We start from the raw sequence: 23023 nt of genomic DNA on the forward strand, positions 1-23023 counted from the left end.
AAATACAGAAAGTAGGATTTAAGTGGTTCCAAGTAGTGACAGACAGAACAAAATGAATTACCAAGTAAAATAAAATAAAACACGCAAATCTAAGCCTAATACAGTAATAAAACTGAATACAGATAAAACCTCACCCTCAGAGGTGTCCCAGTAAGCTTCCTTTTACAAACTAGTCCCCTTCTAGTCTGGGTCCAGCAATCACTCACACCTCCTGTAGTTACTGTCCTTTGATCCAGTTTCTCTCAGGTATCCTTGGGGGTGGAGAGGCTATCTCTTGAGTCAGCTGAAGACAAAATGGAGGGGTCTCCCAGGGGTTTAAATAGACTTTCTCATATGGGTGGAGACCCCGTCCTCTCTCCTATGCAAAGTCCAGCTCCAAGATGGAGTTTTTGGAGTCACATGGGCAAGTCACATGTCCATGCATGACTCAGTCTTTACAGGCAGTAGCCATTGTTTACATGCTACCCTGAACGTCCTCAGGTAGACTTCTTATGTGGATTGGAGCCTTCCAAGATTCATTGTCTTGATTGGGCACTTAATTTGCACATTCCTTTCTCAAGAAGCTGAACAAATGCTTTACTAAGGCTACTTAGAAATCAAGCAAGTACACAGCCAATATTCATAACTGCGAATACAACAATGACACATGCATACAAATAGGATGAATAGATGCAGTAGATCATAACCTTTACAGAGATATGTTACATGGCATATGTAGCCTAAAACATATTCCAGTTATGTTATATATACATTAATAAGCATATTTCCATAAAGCCTTATGGGGTGCACCTTCACAGCCCCATCCTAATTCTGGTCTTTTGTTTAAGGCTTTGCAGTTTGCCAAAAGGAAAAATGTGTCCTTTTAAAATCCTGAGGTCTGTGCCCCTGGTTCAAAATGATCCAACCGCTGCCACCATGTCAAGCCTAATTCCCCACTCTGGCACTTTGAGAGCAGAAGGTGGGGGCCTGCAAGGATTCTAAAAATTAATACTGGCCATTCCAGGCTTATATTAAACCCCCAAGATTACAGCTTTTCTCTGACCTTTGATTGGTATATGCTGCCACCACGCAAGTACAGAACCCCTGTGAGAGCCCAGGAAGGCACACTTGGGAATTTCTTCCTGTGGGGTACCCTCAAGCCCTTTCACACACCCCTCCAGGGAAGAGCTGGGAAAGAAAAAGAAAAAAGGAAATCAGCTGTTGCAACCAGCTAATTAAACAACATGTGCACAAACCTCTTAAGACACAAAAATTCAATTCTGTTCTTAAAAAAGGTAAATTTTATTAATAAAAAAAGGAAGAAAATACATCTGGGAACTCTAGCTATTGCTAGATTTTAAAAAAAACAACTACAAGAATTAAGCATCAAGAATAGCTTTCTTGAGGTCCAGCTTAAAGGTTACAAGCAAAACAAAAGTACCTGGGGTTAGCACAGAGGAATCCACAAGTCATAAAGAAATAAAAGGGATAAACCTAATTGCATCTTCCTAGACATTTCATGATCTACTTACATATCTGGAGTTTTAAATGAGTAGTTTCTAGGTATGATACTGTTGATTTTTCATACCTGGTCCAAGCTTTTCACAGCATAACTCTGCCCTGTTCACCTCTCCCCGGGAGAACAGCCATAGACAAACAAAAGGGGAGTCTTGTTTCAATTTTAAAATGTTTTAGCCTTCCCATTGGCTCTTTTGGCCAGGTGCCCACTCACTTCCTTTTACCTATGCATAGCAGTGAGACTTTTTAACCCTCTACAGGTAGAGCAATTAGAGAACAGCTACTAAGAGGGATTTTATAGCTACTGGCTGGCTGGGTGTCCAAAAAAGGGAGCTACCCCCCACTTTATTTATCACAACGGAAGTGGGCCCGTCAGGTATGAGCCTTTGTGTGGCTTATCTGTCATTGCCTATCTGTGGTGCATGTTGCCCTGGGTTTCCAGAGCTCTGTGTCTGGAGCCTCTCTAAGGAGGTGTCTGTGCTGTGTGCTCAGTACAATCCTGCAGTTCGTAGTGCTCCTGCTTCAAGCTATGGATTTTCTATAACTTGGAGCCTTTAACGTGTGTCTACAGTGGAGCAGGCAGGTGTAATGTCCAGCTCGAGGAGACGTACCCTCTTAGCTCTGATCAAGCTAGCCTGCTAAAAATAAAAGGATAGCAGCAGCAGCTCAAGCAGAGGGAGAGTCTAGCCGCTCTGAGTATGATCCCGTCACAGACTCGCAGTATGTATTTGGATGGCTAGCTTCTCCTGCCCACTTTTTCTGTAAGATTGCCTCTCTCCCTACCAGAAGTTCTGGGCTGGAGGCAGGGAATAGGGATGGCTGGGAGAGGTTCTCCAGCCTATGCTGTACCGGCAGTCAGGCTGGATGATCACAACCTTCTGACCTTAACATGCTGGATGTTCTATGCCAGGGGTCTCAAACATGCGGCCCACGGGGTGATATTCTGTGGCCTGCGAGCCCCTCGCAGCCCCCCCCCCGCCCTCCCCCAGTGTTTACCAGAGCGGCTCCGGCCGGACATGTACCGGGAGCAGGGCATGCTCTCTGCCTGCCCTGCCCTGCCCTGCGCAGCTCCAGGAAGAGGCTGGAACATGGGGAAAGGGGGGCGGAGGGGCTGTGTGTGGCTGTTGCTTCAAGCAGCGCCCCGAGCAGCTCCAATTGGCCGGGAACAGGGAACCGCGGCCAATGGGAGCTGCTGGCGGCGGTGCCTCAAGCAACAGAAACACACAGCCCCTCCACCCCCCCTTCCCCACGTTCCAGCCTCTTGCGGGGGCAGGGCAGACAGGCAGGCAGGGAACCTGCCCTGCCCCCGGTACGCACTGGGCCAGATCCTGCCCCCCGAACCCCTCCTGCAGCCGAACCCCCTGCCCTGAGCCCCCTGCCGCACCCTGCACCCTGACCCCCTGCCTCACCCCGCACTCCTCCTGCATCCCAACCCACTGCCCTGAGCCCCATGCCGCACTCCTCCTGCACCCCGACCCCCTGCCGTATCCTGCACCCCTCCTGCACTCTGACCCCTGCCCTGAGCCCCCTGCCGCACCCTGCACCCCGACCCCCTGCCCTGAACCCCCTGCCGCACCCCTCACTCCTCTTGCACCCGAACCCACTGCCATGATCCCCCTGCTGCACCCTGACCCCTCGCTGTACCCCTCACCCCTCCTGCACCCCACACCCCAACTCCCTGCCCTGAGCCCCCACCACACCCCACACCCCTCCTGCACCCCCTGGGGGCAGGGAGGGGGCAGAGTTGGGGTGGGGATTTCGGGGAAGGGGTTGGAATGGGGGCAGGGAAGGGGTGGGAAGAGGCGGGGCAGGGGCGGGGCCTCATGGAAGGGGTGAAGTGGGGCGGGGCCGAGGGCGGCAGGGGGGGAAGGTGTCAGTAATGCAGACCTCAGGCCAATGTACTAGTCCTCATGTGGCCCTCATGGTCATTTGAGTTTGAGACCCCCGCTCTATGCAGTGCAGACAAACCGTCTGGTGGTCAGAAGGGGCATTGCTGAGTGGCTGAGCTGACATGGGGATGCCATAGGGTCAGTAACAATTTAGTCTGGCTCCTGTTGTTGGTTCAGAACCCTAGGGCTGTCAGTAGACTATCCCGGAAGGCTGGCTGGCCCCATGAAGTTGGAGCCACCGGAAAGGTTTCACTGGGTCCAATGGGAGCTGGGATGTCGCATGACTCCTGCAGGAGTCGCTGCTGGGCTAGGATGGCCTCTGGCCAGGGGTGCTGGAACAAGGGGGGTCATGGCCCCACCACTTTTTACTGGCCACAAGGGTGAGTGACAAGGGGGGAGGAGTCTTGGGGGGAAGAAGCAGGTCCTCAGGGGAAGGGGAGGCACGAGGGCAAGGCCTCGGGGGAAGGGGCGGCGCGAGGGTTGAGCCATGGTTTGGGTGTTAGTGGCCCTCCCACACTTTTAGGAAGCTTCCGCCACTCCTGCCTCAGGCAGTGGCTCCCATTCCCAGGTCTCAAGAGCAGGGGCCATCTCTCACCCAGCAAGAGAGGCTGTTGCCAGCGTTCTCCCTGAATTGCTCCAGGCTTCTGTATCTCATTCTAGTGCCCATGTACACAACCCCTTTTCTAATCCGGTCAGTCCATCTGTAGCCAATGTCATGCTGTGGAGCAGGCAGGAGCTGGGATGCATATAGGCCACTGGAACTGCTGCTTCCTAGTCCCCTGCTAGAGCGAGCCACTCCAAAGGGGCAGGTCCCAGTTGGTGGCTCTGCCTGTCACTCTTTGTGAAAGTGCATCCTCTGCCTAGGCTGCTGTGCACTGAGCACCCTCATAAGAATTGTTTTAAACTTGCTGTCCATTGATTCCCTTGGGTGAGCCCTGGCTCTTGTGTTATGTGAAGGGGTAAATAACACTTTTTCTATGCCATTCATGATTTTATAGACCTCTATCATACTCCCCTATTTGTCTCTTTTCTAAGCTGAATAGTCCAGTCTTTTTAATCTCTCCTCACATGGAAGTTGTTCCATCCCCCTAATTAATTTTGTTGCTCCTCTCTGTACCTTTTCCAATTCTAATTTTTTTTGAGATGGGGTGACCAGATCTGCATGCAGTATTCAAGGCGTGGGAGTACCATGGATTTATATAGTGACATTATTATATTTTCTGTGTTATTATCTATCCCTTTCCTAATGGTTTCTAACTTTCTGATAGATTTTTTTTCCCTGCTACTGTACACTGAATTGATGTTTTCAGAGAACTGTCCACAATGACTCCAAGATCTCTTTCTTGAGTTGTAACAGATAATTTAGATCCCATTATTTTGTATGTCTAGTTGGGATTATGTTTTCCAATGTGCATTACTTTGCATTTATCAACATTGAATTTCATCTGCCATTTTGTCACCCAGTCACCCAGTTTTATGAGATCTCTTTGTAACTCTTCGCAGTCTGCTTGGGACTTAACTATTTTAAATAATTTTGTATTGTCTGCAAATTTTGTGACCACACTGTTTACCCCTTTTTCCAGATCATTACTTTGGATAATCTAAGCTCTATACCCAGATGTACAGATGCTCTTTGCTTAACCTGTGCCTTATATAATTTTTTAACATTAGCTTTAATAAAAAAATTGTATTCCTTGTGCTATACTTTTATTGCTCAAGCATGGCATTTCTGTTAGAGATTCTATGGTACTGTTTGATTCATTTAAGATTTTTTTCCTTTATTTGACTTTATGCTATCTCTCCCATTTAGTGCCACTCCCCCACGAGCATGGACTACTGTCCTTCCTATATATTTTGTATCCCGGTATTATCGTTGTTCCACCAAGCTTCTGTGATGCCTATTATATCACTATCATTATTTAGTGCCAAGCATTTTAGTTCACTCATCTTAGTATTTAGACTTCTAACATTTGTATACAAACACTTATAAAATGTGGCAGTGTTTAGTTGTTTGCCTTCATGTGATCTAATTGAATGGGACTCTCTTTCCTTGAACTGTTTCTCTTCTGTTCCTACCTGTACTTTATCAGCTTCTATCTTCTCCCCTGTATTAGGATACAGAGTATCCCCTTTTAATAAATCCTCTCCTAAGGGATGCGTCCATCTGAACCCCGTGCTCCTGCATACCTGTTGGCCTTCCCCAGCTCTTAGATTAAAAACTCCTCTATGGCCTTTTTAATTTTACATGCCCACAACTTGGTTCCGTTTTGGTTTAGGTGGAGCCCATCCTTCCTGTAATCCTTCCAGGCTCCTCCTTTCCCAAAAGGTTCCCCAGTTCCTAATAAACCTAAATCCCTCCTCTCAATCCTCTTGGCTTATCCATGCATTGAGAACATGCAGTTCTGCCTGTCTAACTGGCCCTGCGCGTGGAACTGGAAGCAATGCAGAGAATGCTACCACCTTTGCCTTGTTAGCATGGGGTTGTGCTGCTTCATCTGTTGTCAAGCGACAGCAGCTGTTCTGCAATCTCTCCTGGCAATAAAATTTTGTCCTGAAATAAATATGACTGCATTACATGCACTTCCAGCTCTTGCTGCATCTCCTCCCTGCATCCCCACCCTGACAAGTACAACACTGTGTTGCATAAAGGGCATTTGAATAGTACCCAAAGTAAAATTTCATGGCTGTGCTCATCAGGGAAGTCAAACCAGTAAACTTCAGCAGTGAATTCCCTACATAAATCCACCAGGAGAGCACAGGGCAGCTCGTATGCTGTTGGCAGCTGCATTCTCAGCCTGCTTCCAGATGCTTTAGTTTCAAGCTGTCTGAAGACAGGCTCATGTCATGGCCTCCTGAATTCAGGCCTAAAAGCTCCCCTTTGATTTCACACACACTGCAGTGGGTGCATCCGGGGTCGTGATGGGGATGAGCTTGCATGCTGAGCAGTCATTGCAAGTGAGGAGGCATCTCCTCTGGGCTTTCAGCCGGCCACCGTGTGTATGGGGGCATGGAACGGGGGTAGTGAAACCATCTTCCGACTGGCAGCCTCCCCTCAGGGTGCAGCTTCATTAGCCAGGGCAGGGGTGGGTACTCGGGTCTCCCTGGATGATAGTAGGAACCCAGACACCAGCAGTGTCACTCATAGGGTTCCTGCCTGGCCAAGGCCAGAGAGTCCAAGTTTATGAATGCCCTCACATCACGGACTTTACCAGCATGTCTGTGCATGAGGCTCCCTGGCAGCCAGAGCTGCTTTACCAGGGAGTAGTGAACTTTCCTGTGCAGCACCGGTGAGGAATCCCAGCTGCCAAAACCGCTCAGTAATTTCAGGGACACTGGCCGCCTTCTCCACACAAGGCTACAGCTCAGCACTTATGGTCTCACAATTCTCCACGGCACCCACCAGAGAACTACCCAGCATGAAGGGCTTCCCAGCAGACCTGCAACAATCAGAGATAACCAGCATCCACAGGGAGATGCTACTGGCTCATGGATGGGTACCAGGGCTCCCAACCTCGGGGCTAGGTTCTCCAGGCCTGGTGCAAGCTCCTCACAGACTTTCAGAAAAGTGACCTCTTCATCAGGAAGTTGTGCAGCCGTTGTTGGCCATCCCCAGTCTCCACAACTCTGTGGTCTGGCCACCCTGCACCTCTGGGCCAGGCCACTGACTGGCCCAGAGCGCTTCACTCCCCAGGAGACCATGCAGCCACCCTCTGAATCCATCCTGCTGAGCTCTCGCTGGGAACACCTGCCACCACTGAGGCCTCACAGTACATGATCATCCCTCTTCCAAGGACAGCCCGGGGCTCTGGGAAAAATCCACACCACATCAAGGTCCCAGGAAGCATTTGCCAAAATAAGTTGGTTGCCATGGAAACAGATCACAAGTGAAGGTTCCAGACCGGGAAGGAATGTTGGGATTTCCAGGGGGATTATGGGATTTTGGAGAATGTGACTGTGACGTTGCACTCCATATAATTTTATGAAAATATACTAATGAGTGTGAAATAATGTAACTGGAATATGCTTCATGCAAAAGGTCTCTTGTAAGGTATCATTGCAAAGCTTATAATCTACTGAGTGTGGTCATCCCATTTGTATAAATGTATCATTCTTGTACCTGAAACTAAAATATGAAATATAACTCTGAGGTCATATTGTAATTATGCAAAGTGTGGGCCATTAATGGTGGTTTGGAATCTTGATGGCTCCCATCAACTAGGACAATTAGTTGTAAGTGGCTCTGTTTACTTGCAAACCTTCCTGTGAGTCAGGCCAGGAAGAATGAAGACTCAGGATCTCACAGGACATGTGACCATGTCACCTGGTACTGGAATCTATCTTAAACTTGGTGCTTTTCCATTTAGAAGGAGGAGTGGGGGCCCAGAGAGACAAAAGATTCCCGCCTTGTACCAAAGCTATATACGGGGGTGGAACAGAACAAAGGAGTTTCCAGTCATGAGAAATCCCCTAGTTACCACCTGAACTGGAGCTAACAAGAACTGTACCAGGGGAAAGGATTGGGCCCAGATAATAAGGAGTCCAGTCTGTGAAAGATGCTTATTGGAACATCTCTGAGGGTGAGATTTTATCTGTAATCAGTTTCTTAATGTATTAGGCTTAGACTTGCGTGTTTTGTTTTATTTTGCTTGGTAACTTACTTTGTTCTGTCTGTTATTACTTGGAACCACTTAAATCCTACTTTTTATACTTAATAAAATCACTTTTGCTTATTAATTAACCCAGAGTAAGTAATTAATACCTGGGGGAGCAAACAACTGTGCATATCTCTCTATCAGTGTTATAGAGAGCTTTATACAGAGTAAAACAGATTTATTTGGGGTTTGGACCCCACTGGGACTTATGTATCTGGGTGCTGGAGACAGGAGTACCTGCTAAGTGGTTTTCAATTAAAGCCTGCAGCTTTGGCGGACGTGGTTCAGACCTGGGTCTGTGTTTGTAGCAGGCTAGCATGTCTGGCTCAGCAAGACAGGGTTCTGAAGTCCCAAGCTGCCAGGGAAAATGAGCTCAGAGGTAGTCTCAGCACATCAGGTGGCAGTCCCAAGGGGGTCTCTGTGATCAAACCCATCACAGTGACCTCTCCTTCCACAATCCCCCTGAGTGCTCACAAATTGTCCCGGGGTTGGATGCAACTATGCTCTGTGCCCTGCAGCTGGGAGCAGTGCTGGGAACTCTGCTGGGTTGTCTGCCCAGAAAACATTGCTGCCAACATGCCTAGTGCAATGCGCCTGTGCCTGTGGGTGGACAGCAAACCCTCATGGGAACACCCTGTGTGCATGCACTACCTTGTGCTGACTGCACTGCAGCTAACTACAGTCATGGTAACTGTAACCTAGACATACCCATAGTCATAAAAAGCCTCTGGCCAAGGGAGCAGCTGGACTCTGGCTCCTGCTGTGTGGGTTTGGGCGTGTGTATTCCCTCTGACACAGACTTGGCCATTCCACCTGTTCCCAATTGCAGATCTTTTAGTAAAACAAGTTGGTGCCAAATACAGCCGAACACCTGTGGATAGCCAAGAAGACAGGCGAATACTTTCCCTTGTCTGCTAAGCAGCCAGCCATTCAGCCCAACATGGAAGTTCTAGCTCTGAATCCCCCTGGGCTTCAATGTACAGTTACTCTGTGTCCAAGGAAAGTCCAGTCCCTTTAGCCTGGGATGTCACCATACTATTCTGCCATTCTGCTACTGAAGCCGCTATCCCCTTGCAGAAAGCATTCTCCAGGACGAGCGTAGCCCAGGGAGCCACATTTCTGGATGTTGGCTTAATGAGACCTCGCTTCATTTTTCAGGAGGAGCTAAGTCTGGTCAGCCTCAGTAGCTTTTTCACTGCCATTCTGATTGACTTTGGGGAGAGAGTGGGAATCTTTCTAATGAGTTGATTCAAAAGGAATTTTCCAGGTTTTGCTACAATTGTTAACTGCCCGGGCGCCTCCATTCCAGCCGTCCGAGTCCAGCACTCCCCAGCTCAGGCTGCTTCTGTCTTCAGTAGCAGTTAATTATGTGAGCTTCCTTTTTCTGTTTGGTGAGTGAATTACATATTCAGAACGTGCCCTGGGAATCCCCCATGGTGCCTGTCTCTCAGGGCTCCAGCATTGCTGATTCGAAAGAGTTCCTTTATCATTTCTGGAAAGGCTTGCATTGCCACGCCAGCACTAGCTTCTCACTTGCTTTCCCCTTTTGTGAACCGTGTGCATGTCTCTGCTATCTCCTCCCTGAGTCACTGTCAGCCTCTGTGGAAACCCCAGTAATGATAAGAGCCAGAGTGAAGCATTCAGCACTTAGCTCGTGGCTCCTATAGAGAATTATTAGAGCATCTGTTTCATTACTCTCTAAAGCACTTTCAGATGATGTTTTCCTGGGCTGAGTCTGTTTGTATTTGGAAGGGAGTTCGTACAGATTTTCCATTCTGCTGCTCACGCTGCATGTAGAACTGCTGGGCTGGGGCAAAACAACCCTTTCCCATTTTGACCCAGTTAGGACAATCACGTTTGGCCCAGTGTCAGTTACTCTCCTCCCCTCCAATAGGTGTGGGGGAAAGGAATCACTTTGTCTAACAGCCTCCTACTACTTGCTTGTCTCGCTGTATGCCTGGCTGATGACATGTTTTTTCCATGTCTACATGATGTCTAAGAGGACATGCCAGAACCGGCTCCATGTGCTCCAATGTCCTGACTCTGACGGTGGCCAGGACCAGCTGCATTAGTGGAATGTGCAAGAACCCTGCCCCAGCAGTGATGGGATACTCTTCCCAAGGGGAAGTGTCCCCCAAGCCCAACAGTCAGATCCTGCACCAGGAAGGTTTCCAGCCCTGCCTCAACTCTTGGTGTTTTGTGCTGTTTGCCTTTTTCAATGCAGAGCTTAGCTCCCTGTTCCTGACAGGACCTTCTCCAGTGTATGGGGTGTGGATCACCTGCTGGGATCCTCTGGGCACATCTTACCTAATCAATTCCATGCCATTGCATGGACCTTGGTCATTGGTGCCTCTCAGTCCTTCCTGTTTTCTGCCTGTGGCATACAATAGTGCACTCTCCTGAGGTCTGTAATGCATTGGTCCAACTAAAGTCACTGGGCTCAATATAGGGGTATTTGGGGAAAATGTAATGGTCTGTGATGTACAGGAGGTCAGACTAGTTGATCTAATGGTCCCTTCTGGCCTTGAACTCTAGGAAATTTATGATGTGGAGCGGGGGGGTTGAGCACCTCCGGGGCCTGGAGGAAGCTGGCATCTGTGTATGGAGGGGATGGTACGATGAGATTGCCTACAATGGAATCTGGCCCATCTGCAACAGCTATAAGCAAACATCTCTAGTGACCAGAGAGAGGACACTAGAGGGGGAGGGCTCTGAATTAGTATAGAGAATTCTTTCCCAGGTGTCCCACATGTTCAGGCTCTAATTGATCGACATATTTGGCATGGGGAAGAAATTTTCCCCTGGGTCAAATTGGCAGAGACTCTGGGGGGTTTCGCCTTCCTCTGCAGCATGGGCCCAGGTTACTTGCTGGTTTGAATTAGAGTAAATGGTGGAGTCTCAGTTACTTGAAGTCTTTAAATCATGATTTGAGGACTTCAGTAACACAGCCAGAGGTGAGGGGTCTGTTACAGGAGGGGGTGGGTGAGGTTCTGTGGCCTGCAATGTGCAGGTCAGACTAGATGATTGTGATGGTCCCTTCTGGCCTTAAATCCTATCTGTCTATGTGGAACTAAGTCAAATGCCTGTCAGACCATGTACATTCTGTCAACACAGTTACCTTTATGAATCAAACTTGTAATCTCATCCAAAAACAATATAAAATTTGTTTGACAAGATCTATTTTCCATAAAATCATGATCGGCATTAATTGGCTGAGTGAAGCAAGGCTCTACTGTCTATTTTTCTGACTGTAACAAAATAACTTTTGAAAACCACATCCAATCAATTCCAAGATCTCAGGGAATGTTTGAGGTATCTAAGGGGGAAATTCTGTTAATTTTAATGAAAATCAGAGAAACTGCTCATGACGCAGGACAGTTCGCTCCTGGTAAACACAGAGCCAGTTCTGCTTGGGGTAGCCGTACATCTGTAGTTTTGGAATATTTTGTAGTTATGGAACAAAAAGGCAAATATTTGGATTGATGAAACCTCAGCACATTGCAGGTAAGTTCCTAGAACACTGAGATATCGTATGAAAACCTGGGACTGTCCCAGCAAACCCTAGATATGGGATCATATAAATATAGAGGAGGTACTATGTCTGGGCTGTGAGGATATCTCAGGTATGTCTACGCTAGAAATGCTATTGTGGCATGGTAGTGTAGAGACTCCAGTGATGAAGGCGTTTTTCCACTGAATTAGCAAATCCACCTCACCAAGAAGCAATAGCGAAGTTGACTGAATAATCGCCCCATGGTGTGAATTTTTGAGCGATATAGATAGGCTGACCTAAATTTTAAGTGCAGACAAGGCCTCAGTGATGCAGACATAAGGTGGCCAGGCCTGAGGTGCAGGGGCAGAGGTGAGGTTGTTTGTAGCACCTTAGACCCTCAACTTTCATACATGTAGGTCTTTCAAACCACAATGTTCCGACTTAACTCTGGTGAAACAATGAGCTGGAATGAATTTCCTTAGCTTTTTTTTTTTTTTCAGACAACAACTGTGAGTGGGGTGTTAAGGGGGGCACACTACAAGAACTTTGGTGTTGAATTTAAGAAATGAAGGCAAAAGACACTGCCCAGCACACTCTGGGGTGGGTGTTTTGCTCCTTGCTTTTATGTTCATGAATCCTGTTTATGCTCTTTTCCCTGATTAATGCTAGGTTACTTTTATTAAAGAAAACTCTTTCTACACTCAGATTCTGTGCTTGCGAGTGGGGATGTATTGCCTCTCAGACACACCCAGGCATGGTGTGTAATTTTCTCAGGTTACTGGGTGGGGGCTCAAGCCGGTTCTGTGTTGTATTGTTGAAAAGGCAGCTCTAGATATCTGGCCCTGGTTGCTGCCAGCTCCACCTGGCAGAAGGGTTACACATAATGTACTAGAGAAAAGCTTGATTTCAGAGAGACTGTAGTACAGGGGGGAAGGTATTGGAGCAGCCTGCTGCATATGCCACATGGCTGAGCAGTTAGAGAGATTAGCCTTTTTGGCAGCAAGCCGTCAACCCCAGGTCGACAGACCTGGGCTCATGGGGCTCACACTACGCCACTAAATATAACTGTGTAGATGGTGCTTTTAAGTGACAGCTTGGGTTGGGGCTCAGGCTTTGAACTCTACTCCCCCCGGCTTCAGAGCCTGAGCTCTGGTCCAAGCTGCAATGTCAACCCAGTTATTTTTTGTGACCTAGTACAAGTATCGCAAGTCCAAGTCTGTCCACCTGGGCTCAGGAGGCAATCACTGGGCACATTGGTGGCTCTGGTCGTTAATCCACCACAAACTCAGGAATTGGCTGAGCTTCCCCTCTCAGGACCTCTAGAGTTCTCCCATCCAGGTTAAACAGTTCAAGAGCAGGTCTTGTCCCTAGTGCAACTATCTGCTTTGGTGTCATTCTCTGGTGCTTTGACAGTGCCATGCTCCTTTTCCCCCTCAGTGCCTGAAGACTTCAAGGCCTAGCAGGACCTTTTGAAGGACACGGCTGAATCTGGGCATCTGGAAAAAGTTCCTGCAGGAGAATATTCACAAATGACTGGGTATTCTCCAGCCATCTGCCCCGGGGAGGATAGCCCTTACTGTTAATGATGCACTCCTGGAGCCTGCTACAGTTCTTTGGAGTACTCCAGCTTCAGTGCCGACTGAGGCAAAGCATTCAGAGAAATGTTATCAGACCTATGGAGGGTTTTGAAGGCTTCTGTTACCACCTGGTCCCTAATTCCCTGATTGTGACTGCAGTGAATGATAGGGTAGGTTTAAGTCTATGCCCAAGGACAGAGAGTCCAAGAGGATGGACTTAACAGGTAGAAAAATCTATACCTCCTTTTCCTTGCAAATTCGAGATATTGTGAACCAACAGGCTTTGCTGTCTAAGTACGATTTTGCTAATTAGACAGTGTGACATTATTGACACAAACTGTGACCATATAGATCATTGTTGCAACCAAACTCCTATAATGGTACCAAATCTTGTATAAAGGGGGTCAAATAAGATGTCTAAGACAATTATGGTTTGCGGTTATGATTATGCTATCTGTATGCATATATCATTTTTGTATTTAAAGTTATAAGTATTGGCTCTATACTGTTTGTATTTCAAACTTGTGCTATGCTTCTGGGTGACATCCCAGACAATTTGGTGTCAGCGCTTGCCTAGCCTGCTTGATGGCCCATTAAGGACTATCAGTTCTACAATAGTGGGAATAGCTCAGTGGCTTGCACATTGGCCTGCTAAACCCAGGGATCTTTGATTGGAGGCTGTGATTGGGAGCATAGGGAAGAGAGAAAACAGTTTGGGGAAGCCAACTGATTTTGAGAGTGAAAGGAAGTTTCTGAGAGGAGGGGTTTGAAATCCAGACTCCTATTGCCAAGGGAATAGGAGTTGTTAGAATAAATAATGCTATGCACTTAGGCAGCACTTTCCATCTCTGCAGCACTCTCCCGCCATGAGCTGAGTGCTGTGAATTACAGCACTAGTATCAGAGTCGCTGCCTCACCTCCATAATCACAGAAAGTTTTGTGATCTGGAAAGTGCCTTTATAAAAGTAGAAAACACGTTTCTCACTGCCCATGCAGCATAGCTGGGTTAGCTTGGGTTGTCGGCAAGGCCGGGGCCACCTGTGGGGCTTGTTACAATTCTGGCTTTGGAAGTGGGGTGTATAGCATAACTGACAGGAGAGGAAGTGTCTCACCTTCTCTGGGGCGAGCAGAACCATACTCAGGGTCTGTCTAGACTGCATAGGGTACCCGGGCTCTGACACATGTTTGAGCCTATGGCAAGGAGGTGTGGCCTCCTGCAGAGATTGACAAAGAGGGACCACATCCCGCCCCTTGGGCTGCAGAACCAGGAAGGCCACATCCGCTCTGCCAAAAGCTGAGGGGTGGGACAGGAGGTGGAGCCGACAGCACCCAGGGATGGGTTCAATAGCTAGAGGTTCCTTTTCAACAATACAACACAGAACCGGCTGTAGCCCCCATCCAGTAACCTGGGAAAATTACACACCACCCCTAGGTGCCTCTGAGAGGCAATACTTCCCCACTAGCAATCACGGAGTCTGAGTGTAGAAAAGAAACTTCTAAAGGGAGGGAAGTCACCTGACATTAATTAGGGAAAATGCCACCAAGCTGGATTCATGATCAAAACTGTGAGCAGGACACCCACCCCAGAGTGCGTGGGGCAGTGTCTTCTGCCTCATGTTCTTGAGTTCTACAACCAACAGTTCCTTTACTGTGCCCCTCTCTGCTCCCTCACCATACCCCACTCACAGTGATTGTCCTTGGTCAGTGTATCTGTATTTGTTTCAGTTTGGACAAATTGACCTTGGTCAATGAAAAACCATTGTCAGAAGATTCGCAGTCAGCTCTACTGGGCCTCTCTAGACAAATTCAAACTAGCTGTAAGGCACGCATCTTAACAGTGAGGGTAATTAACCCTTGGCACAGTTTACCAAGGCATATGGTGGATTGTTTTTCTAAAAGATCTGATAGAGTTCAAACAGCATTAATTCCGGGAATGCGTATGGCCTGAGGTTATCCAGGACGTCAAACTAGATGATCACAATGGTCCCTTCTGGCAGAGGTGCCAACTTCCTGAGTTCCTGGGGGGTGCTCGACCCTGCCCCATGCCCAGCCCCCCTCCATCCCTTCTCCCAAGTCCCCACACCTGCTCTGCCTCTTCCTGCCCCCCGTCCTCTCGCCCCCCCCCCTTCCCCAGTGCCTCCTACACAGCACTGAACAGCTGATCACTGGCGGGTGAGAGGCGCTGGGAGGAGCAGCTGATGGGCAGGGCTGCCAATGGGTGCTGAGCACCCACATTTTTTTTCCCCATGGGTGCTCCAGCCCCAGAGCATCCAATGGAGTCGGTGCCTATGCCATCTGGCCTTGGAAGCTATGCATACGTCTATACTGCAAAGAAAACCTCCATGGCAGTGGGTCTCAGAGACTAGGCAGGGCTAAACATAGCAGTGTAGACATTCAGTCTTGGGCCTGAGCCCAGCGCCTGAAACCCGGCTTAGGAGGTCCCTTCACAATTAGCAATCTTGGATGACAGCTCATTAAACAGCTTCTCAGGATTTAAACACACAATTTCTATTCTCTCAGCAAATGTGTCTGTGTGTGAGCTCTTCAAAGAGCATCCCATTCATGCAGCTGGAAGTGGTTCTAACAAGCGTAGTTGTTCTGCTCCCTCCCCTCCCCCACTCTGTATCGCTGATCAGACAGACCATTGCCATAGCTGATCAAACAAAGTCACGGGGGCAGGTTGTGCTGCTCAGGAGCAGGGAGCTGGTCACAAACCCCTCAGTTCCCACAGTCTCAGCTCCTCAGCAAGGCTGGTGTGGCCTCTGGAGAAGCAGCTGGTGATGGTGAGCAGGCTGAGCGTCTCCGCAGCAGCTCTAGCCAACAAACAATGTTGGGAGTTTGTCGCTGTCTGTAGGGGTCACTAGGTCCCCCAGCAGCTGACTCCAGGCTCTGGAACTCTGTCTCTCCTCTCAGGGGTTTGGCTCAGAAGCAACATTCTCATATTTGCCAATAGTTTGGTGCCTCCCCCAGGGGTCTTTGGCAAATCAGCCCAGGCTCCTGCCTGGATTCATTGAACACAGTCCATTAGCAGCTGCTGTCAGTGGTGCTGAGTGTTCCACCAACGTGTGAGAAGGTAAGGGAGGTGAGGTTGGGGCCCACTTCTTAGTTTCTGTCCAGGGGCCCAGTGAGTCTAAGGCTAGCCCTGAGCCCATCCAGGATGGTCTGTCTCTTCAAATGCCACCTTTGTGTGGGTAGATCAAGCAGTGTTGAGGGCCAGCTGCGATGGTTGAAAATGTGTCTGCCCTGGCTATGCTGCCCATGCTTTGCCACGGAGGCTGCTGGCCATGGCTCTGGGGTGGTATCTCATCTAATCTCTCAGTGACAGCCTCTTCTGCCAGTACTGTAGCACCACCAGCCCACCCGTGTAGAGAGTCCAGTTACCTGCAAGACTGAAATGCCAGCAGACACGGGGTTAACATGCTAACAGCCACTAGGAAGAAAAGATGATTTCCAAACAGCTCACTCCACGCTATTGCTCTCTCAGCAGAATATCTGGGATGGTAGCAGCAGGAGAGCGCTGGCAGCCAAGCATACCTTAGATCGGGGTAGGCAAATTTTTTGGCCCGAGGGCCACATCTGGGGATAGAAATTGTATGGTGGGCCACGAACGCTCACAAAATTGGGGTTGGGGTGTGGGAGGGGTGAGGGCTCTGGTTGGGGGTGAGGGCTCTGGGGTGGGGCCAGAAATTAGGAGTTCAGGGTGAGGGAGGGGGCTCCAGACTGGGGCATGGGAGTAGGGTGCGGGGGGGGGGGGGTTGAGGGCTCCGGCTGGGAGTGTGGACTCTGGGTGGGGCTGGGGATGAGGGGTTTGGGGTGCAGGAGGGTGCTCTGGGCTGGGATTGAGGGGTTTGGAGGGTGGGAGGGGGGATCAGGGCTGGGGCAAGAGGTTGGGGCATTGGGAAAGGCTCAGGGCTGCAGGTTTCAGGCGGTGCTTACCTCAAGCAGCTCCCAGAAGTGCGGTCATGTCCCCCCTCCAGCTCCTACAAGGAGCCACGGCCAGGCGGCTGTGCGCACTGCCCCGTCCTCAGGCGCAGCCCCTGCAGCTCCCATTGGCCATAGTTCCCAGCCAATAGGAGCTGCAGGGGCGGTGCTTGGGGTGGGGGCAGCATGCAGAGCAGAACCTCCTGGCTGCCCCTACACGTAGGTTCCGAAGCGGGGCCATGCCACTGCTTCTGGGAGCTGCGTGGAGTAGCTCCAGACCCAGCTCCCTGGCTGGAACAAGCCAGGGCAAGCCCCAGACCCCACTCCCCAGCAGGAGCTCAAGGGCTGGATTAAAATGGTTGCCTACCCCTGCCTTAGATTGAGTTTGCAGAAGCACTGAGAATTGGCCTAACTCTGCTCATAGTGACGTCCATAATAAAGTTCCCCTTGGTTCCCGTGGGAGCAAAACTATGCCAGTGCTGAGCACTTCTGACAATCCCACTAGCCATGCACAGTGAGGGCAATGTCATTTCTCGTCCTGGGGAGTTTCCAAAACGCGCTGTGTGTTAGGCTTTGGAGAAGTGAAGGGAAGCCTGCACAGCTCCATGGTGCCACAGTGTTCCCCACATGCCATGGCTGACATGGCATTTCACCAGATGACATGACAGCTCAGGTAATTCACTCATACAGGCAGGACATGTGAGCACCTCTCAGCACAGCACCTTCTGCCACTTTAGGCCGTGCTGCTCCCACTCCCACATCAGCACTACACACGGCACGCTCCAGCAGTGGCAGCAGCAGCAGTTCCCTGACTGCAGAATTCACAAGACATAAACCTCAGGAGAGGTTTCCTTCGTCCGTCTGTGTTGCTCCAGTGGCAGGCTGAGCAAAGCATTCCCGCAGTGCTGTGCAGCCTTCTCACTGAGCACTGGCAGGTGACAGGCCTTTATCTGCCAGTGGCTACCGGGCAGTGGGATATGGATAGTGCAGAGTCCACCTGGTGGAGGTGGCCACAGTGGGAGAAGCCTCTGCTGACCCCCAACTCCCTCTGGTGGCTCTGCCGCTGGTTAGCACAGCCTGGAAAGTGAATGGGGGCAGACTAGGTAGAGGTGACCAGACAGCAAATGTGAAAAATTGGGACAGGCGGTAAGGGGTAATAGGAGCCTATATAAGAAAAAGATGCAAAAATCAGGACTGTCCCTATAAAATCAGGACATCTGGTCACCCTAAGGCCAGGGCACTCAGGGGATGAGATGAGTTAACATTTTCTGGGCAGCCTCCGGCAGGCCTCCTGGAGGACAGCAGCAGTGCTACCTCCACCTGCCTTCCCCTGGAGGGGATTGCACTGGTCTGCCCTGAAGCACAGCTGCCTCATAGGCCCACAGAATGCAAATATAGCCCCCATCTTACACTCAAGGGTGTCAGTCAAACCCATTGTGAGTTCTCCATAGGAATCCTGGAAAGCAGCAAACCCGGGCCCTGAGCCTGCACATGGAGAGCTCAGGTTGCTAGGGAACTCTTTGTCAGGTGCATGACCTGAGCAGATGTTTAGCTGATGGACATGTGGCCTAGTCTGATTCCAGCATCCTAGGGGCCCCCACCTGACACCAGGAAATGCAGGACATCTAAAAGCAATGCCCACACACAAGTAGCCCCAACTACTGGGCTCCAGCACAACACAACCTCCAACCAAAGCTGCTTCTCTCTCTGCTGCTCCTCTTGGCCCCAACTTCTAACTGCTGAGTCCTGTATAGTCAGTATCACCCCCACAGCCACCTGCTCAGGAACCAGACAGAGCATCCCTTTGCTAGGGCCAATGCTCTGGGCTCAGGGCAGGTTTGGATTCATGGTGCTGGAAGTTTGTGCTATTAGTGACATTGTCTAGAGCTATGCAGTGTAGTTGTAGCTGTTTTGGTCCCAGGATTGTCTCTCTCACCAACACACGTTGTTCCAATAAAAGATATTACCTCACCCACCTTGTCTGTGTAATTTTCTAGAGCGCTTATTTCTGTCCTAACAGGCACTTGTGAGATTCAGTGTTATTTACCTAGAGGTGAAATTAAACTTTCTCCAAGGGGGGTAAAGACACAAGGATGGAGAAGGCAGCTGTGTGAGTCAGAAAGGGAAAGATGCTAATTTTTCTAAAAGGGAAAGGAAAATAATTGTGTTTCTTGCATTCTGCATGGTTTCATGCATGTGTGGTCAGGGCCTCTGAATCCTGACTCTGTTTGACATATGCAGGAAGGTAATGAAGAAGATTTTCGTAGCCAGAGCCAAAGCAGGGACAAGGAGACAAGACATGGTAGAACTGGCCAAAAAAGGGAAAAAACAATTTTGCAAAAACATTCAAATCTTCAAAGTTGTTTCTGTTTCACAGACCTGAAATTGACAAATTTCCCCTTTTTTTACCCAAATTTTTCATAATATATTTTTTTTAAATCCAATTTTCAAAATGCTAAATTTTGAACTTCATTTTTTCCACTTTGCTCCTTTTTTCCTATGCTGTCAGGGCAATAAAACTAATGGTGGCCAACAGCAAACTCTAACTCGGCTGCATGGTGACTTTTCCAAGATAGAAGTTTTTGAAACGGTACAGAGTAGCAAGGGGAAAGTGAAAAAGTGGTGACAGCAACCCTTAGCACTAGCCATCATCCATTCTTAGTTTCGACAAAAAATGGAAAATAAAATAAAAATGAATAAAGGCTTTGTGAAAGTTTTGGTTTTGAACAAAAAGTCATTTTTGGTTGCAAAGTTTTGTTAAAAAAAAAAAAGTCAAACTGCTCCAGTGGTTCTGGAACCATTTTTACAGTGAGGGGGCTGAAGGCGGAAACCATGTATTTTGGTTATTATTACTACTGCACTTCAAGCCAGGGGGTGTGGCAGCACACCCAGCACTCCTAGGTCCAGCATCTATAAGCTGCTCTAACAGAGATGTGGAGACTCTTGTCTGGATCAGTTCAGGGAACCCTTCTGCAGAAAAACAAAATGCCAGGATTTCTTGAAAGTCCATTTGATTCAGGTCCACCTTGTGTATGAAGTTCCATCCAACTGCTTCTCCAACTGTAGACTTAGAGGAAAGATAGCACCACAGACAGCACCGAGGAAAAATGAGAGCAACCAGGAAAGCTAACAAATGCCAGTACCTCCTGGGCGCTCTTTTGCAGGACAACAAGGTTTTATATCAAAGCACTGAACATATAGGGAATGGCCTATGGTGTCGTAGTCACTGCCATGGGGATCTCCCAGCAGGGCAGGAGAAAGGGGCACCCAAATGGGAATTTTTGAGATTATGTATAAGAACTGCATGAGAACACGAGAGAGACTGAAAGAGTCTAAACAACAAACCTGTTTCTGCAGCCCTTGGGTTGCCTGAAACTCTAACGCCCATATCATGGCTTCCATCTATGGTGTGCAAAGCCAGGGAGATCTTCCCTGAAACACACCCCTGCATAACAGCAGCCATAATCCTACACCTTAAATTTACACCCATCTGTCTGGGTGTGCTGGGTGTTTCAAGTACCATACGCTGCATAATAACATGAGAGGGCTCCACACTTGTAAACCTAAACTGGCTCTTTATTAAGAGAACAATTTATAGAGATGCAGTAAAGAACTACAGCTAGCATTCTAGCCATGTGCTCACAGACTAACTTCCTGTTGCCTCCTCCAAACTCTTGCCTCCTGCAATCTGTGCTCCTCTGTCCACATTTCATGCAATTGATGCTACTTTTCATTTTGTTATTGTTGTGTCTTTTGTGCAAATGTTTGCTGACTTGCCCACCCTATGGACATGGTCTTTACTATCACCCCACTGTAGCCTGTTAGACCTCATCTTCTTTCAAGAGTGCTGATCTTCGAACCAGTCTCCCATTCCTTGTTTGTGCTATCACTGTTGGTGTGGGACTTGCTTCCATACTACTGCTGCCTTCATTCTGCTGGTAGTGTCCTGTTGGTCCTGTGTATCACTCATGTACTTTGTTTCTTCTGACACTCCTAAATCAGGCCAGCTGATGGCTGAGGCTCTAAGTCCTCCTGGCCTTGGCCCCATCTATCTGGATGTGCTGGTTGTTTGCCGTTACTCTGCAGTTATCTTCAGTTTCTTTTCCACTACTGTCCTGAGTACGTAACTATCTTGTGTGACCTATGTCCCATTGCAGCTTGGGCTGTTGCCTTTTGCCATTGCTTGTGTGACTATTCAATGGTTTGACCCAGATGTGCTCACCTGTGCATAGTGGCCTCAGCTCCTTAGCTCCTTTGTTGTGGCACGCTGCGTGCCTGCCTTGGCATTCTTCTAACTGCTTCTGTGTCCTGTCCATTGCTCCGCTGATGAGCTGCAGCAGACTGCCCTCCGGGAAACAGTCTTCATCTTCGAACCATCAGTCTTCGTAGTGTCTAGTCCATGGGAGGGTGTATTGTGATAGTCCAACATTGCCAGGTAGGGATCCCTTCCTGCCTGTTTTGCCTTTGTCATCAGTCTCTTGGCTGACTTTACTGCCCACTCTGCTTTCCTGTTGCTTTGTGGGAAACCTGGGCAAGACATCTTGTGCTTATATTTCCATTTGGTACCGAATCATTTAAATTCTGCTGCAATGTGCTGTGGCCCCTTGTCTGAGCACAGAATGTCAGGGATGCCAGACCTTGCAAAATGCATCTTCAGTTTCCTTCCCTGAGTGTCCTTATCCACCTCATCTCTCTAATATCCTGAGACCAATATGGCTAAAATAACACTGCAGACATCTCATAGACTCATAGACTTTAAGACCAGAAGAGACAATCATGATCATCTAGTCTGACCTCCTGCACATCGCAGGCCACAGAACCTCACCCACCCACTTCTGTAATAGACGCCAAACCTCTGGCTGAGTTATTGGAGTCCTCAATCATGGTTTAAAGATTTCAAGTTACTGAGAATCCACCATTTACTCTAGTTCAGGGGTTCCCAAACTTGGTTCACGACTTGTTCAGGGTAAGCCCTTGGCGGGCCATGAGACACTTTGTTTACCTGAGCATCCGCAGGTACGGCTGCCCACAGCTCCCAGTGACCATGGTTTGCCGTTCCCAGACAATGGGAGCTGTGGGAAGCGGCACGGGCTGGGCTACGGATTCCCGCAGCTCCCATTGTCCAGGAATGGCAAACTGCGACCACTGGGAGCTGCGGGCGGCTGTACCTGCGGACGCTTAGGTAAACAAAGTGTCTTGAGGCCTGCCAGGACTTACCCTGAACAAGCCGTGAACCAAGTTTGGGAACCCCTGCTCTAGTTAAAACTTGCAAGTGACCCGTGCCCCACGCTGCAGAGGAAGGCGAGAGCCCTCAATGTCTCTGCCAATCTGACCTAAGGGAAAATGCCTTCCCGATCCCAGATATGGTGATCAGTTAGACCCTGAGCATGTGGGCAAGACCCATCAGGCAGACTCCTGGGAAAGAATTCTCTGTAGTAACTCAGAGCCCTCCCCATATAGTGTCCCATCACCAGCCATTGGGGATATTTCCTGCTAGCAGTCGCAGAATGGCTACATGCCATTATAGGGAGTTTCATCATACCATCCCCTCCATACACTTATCAAGTTCAGTCTTGAAGGCAGTCAGGTTTTTTTCACGCACTGCTCCCCTTGGAAGGCTGTTCCAGAACTTCACTCCTCTGATGGTTAGAAACCTTTGCCTAATTTCAAGCCTAAATTCGTTGGTGGCCAGTTTATATCCATATGTTCTTGTGTCTACATTGGTGCTTATCTTAAGTAACTCCTCTCCCTCCCTGGTATTTATCCCTCTGATGTCTTTATAGAGAACAATCATATCTCCCTTCAGCCTTTGTTTAGTTAGGCTAAACAAGCCAAGCTCTTTCAGTCTCCTCTCATAAAGTATATTTTCCATTCATTGGATCATCTTAGTAGCCCTTCTCTGCACCTGTTCTAGTTTGAACTCTTTTTTTCTTAAACATGGGAGACCAGAACTGCACACAGTATTCCAGATGAGGTCTCACCAGTGCCTTGTAT

This window comes from Chrysemys picta, chromosome 8 (assembly GCF_011386835.1).
Source record: "Chrysemys picta bellii isolate R12L10 chromosome 8, ASM1138683v2, whole genome shotgun sequence".
NCBI lineage: Eukaryota > Metazoa > Chordata > Testudines > Emydidae > Chrysemys > Chrysemys picta.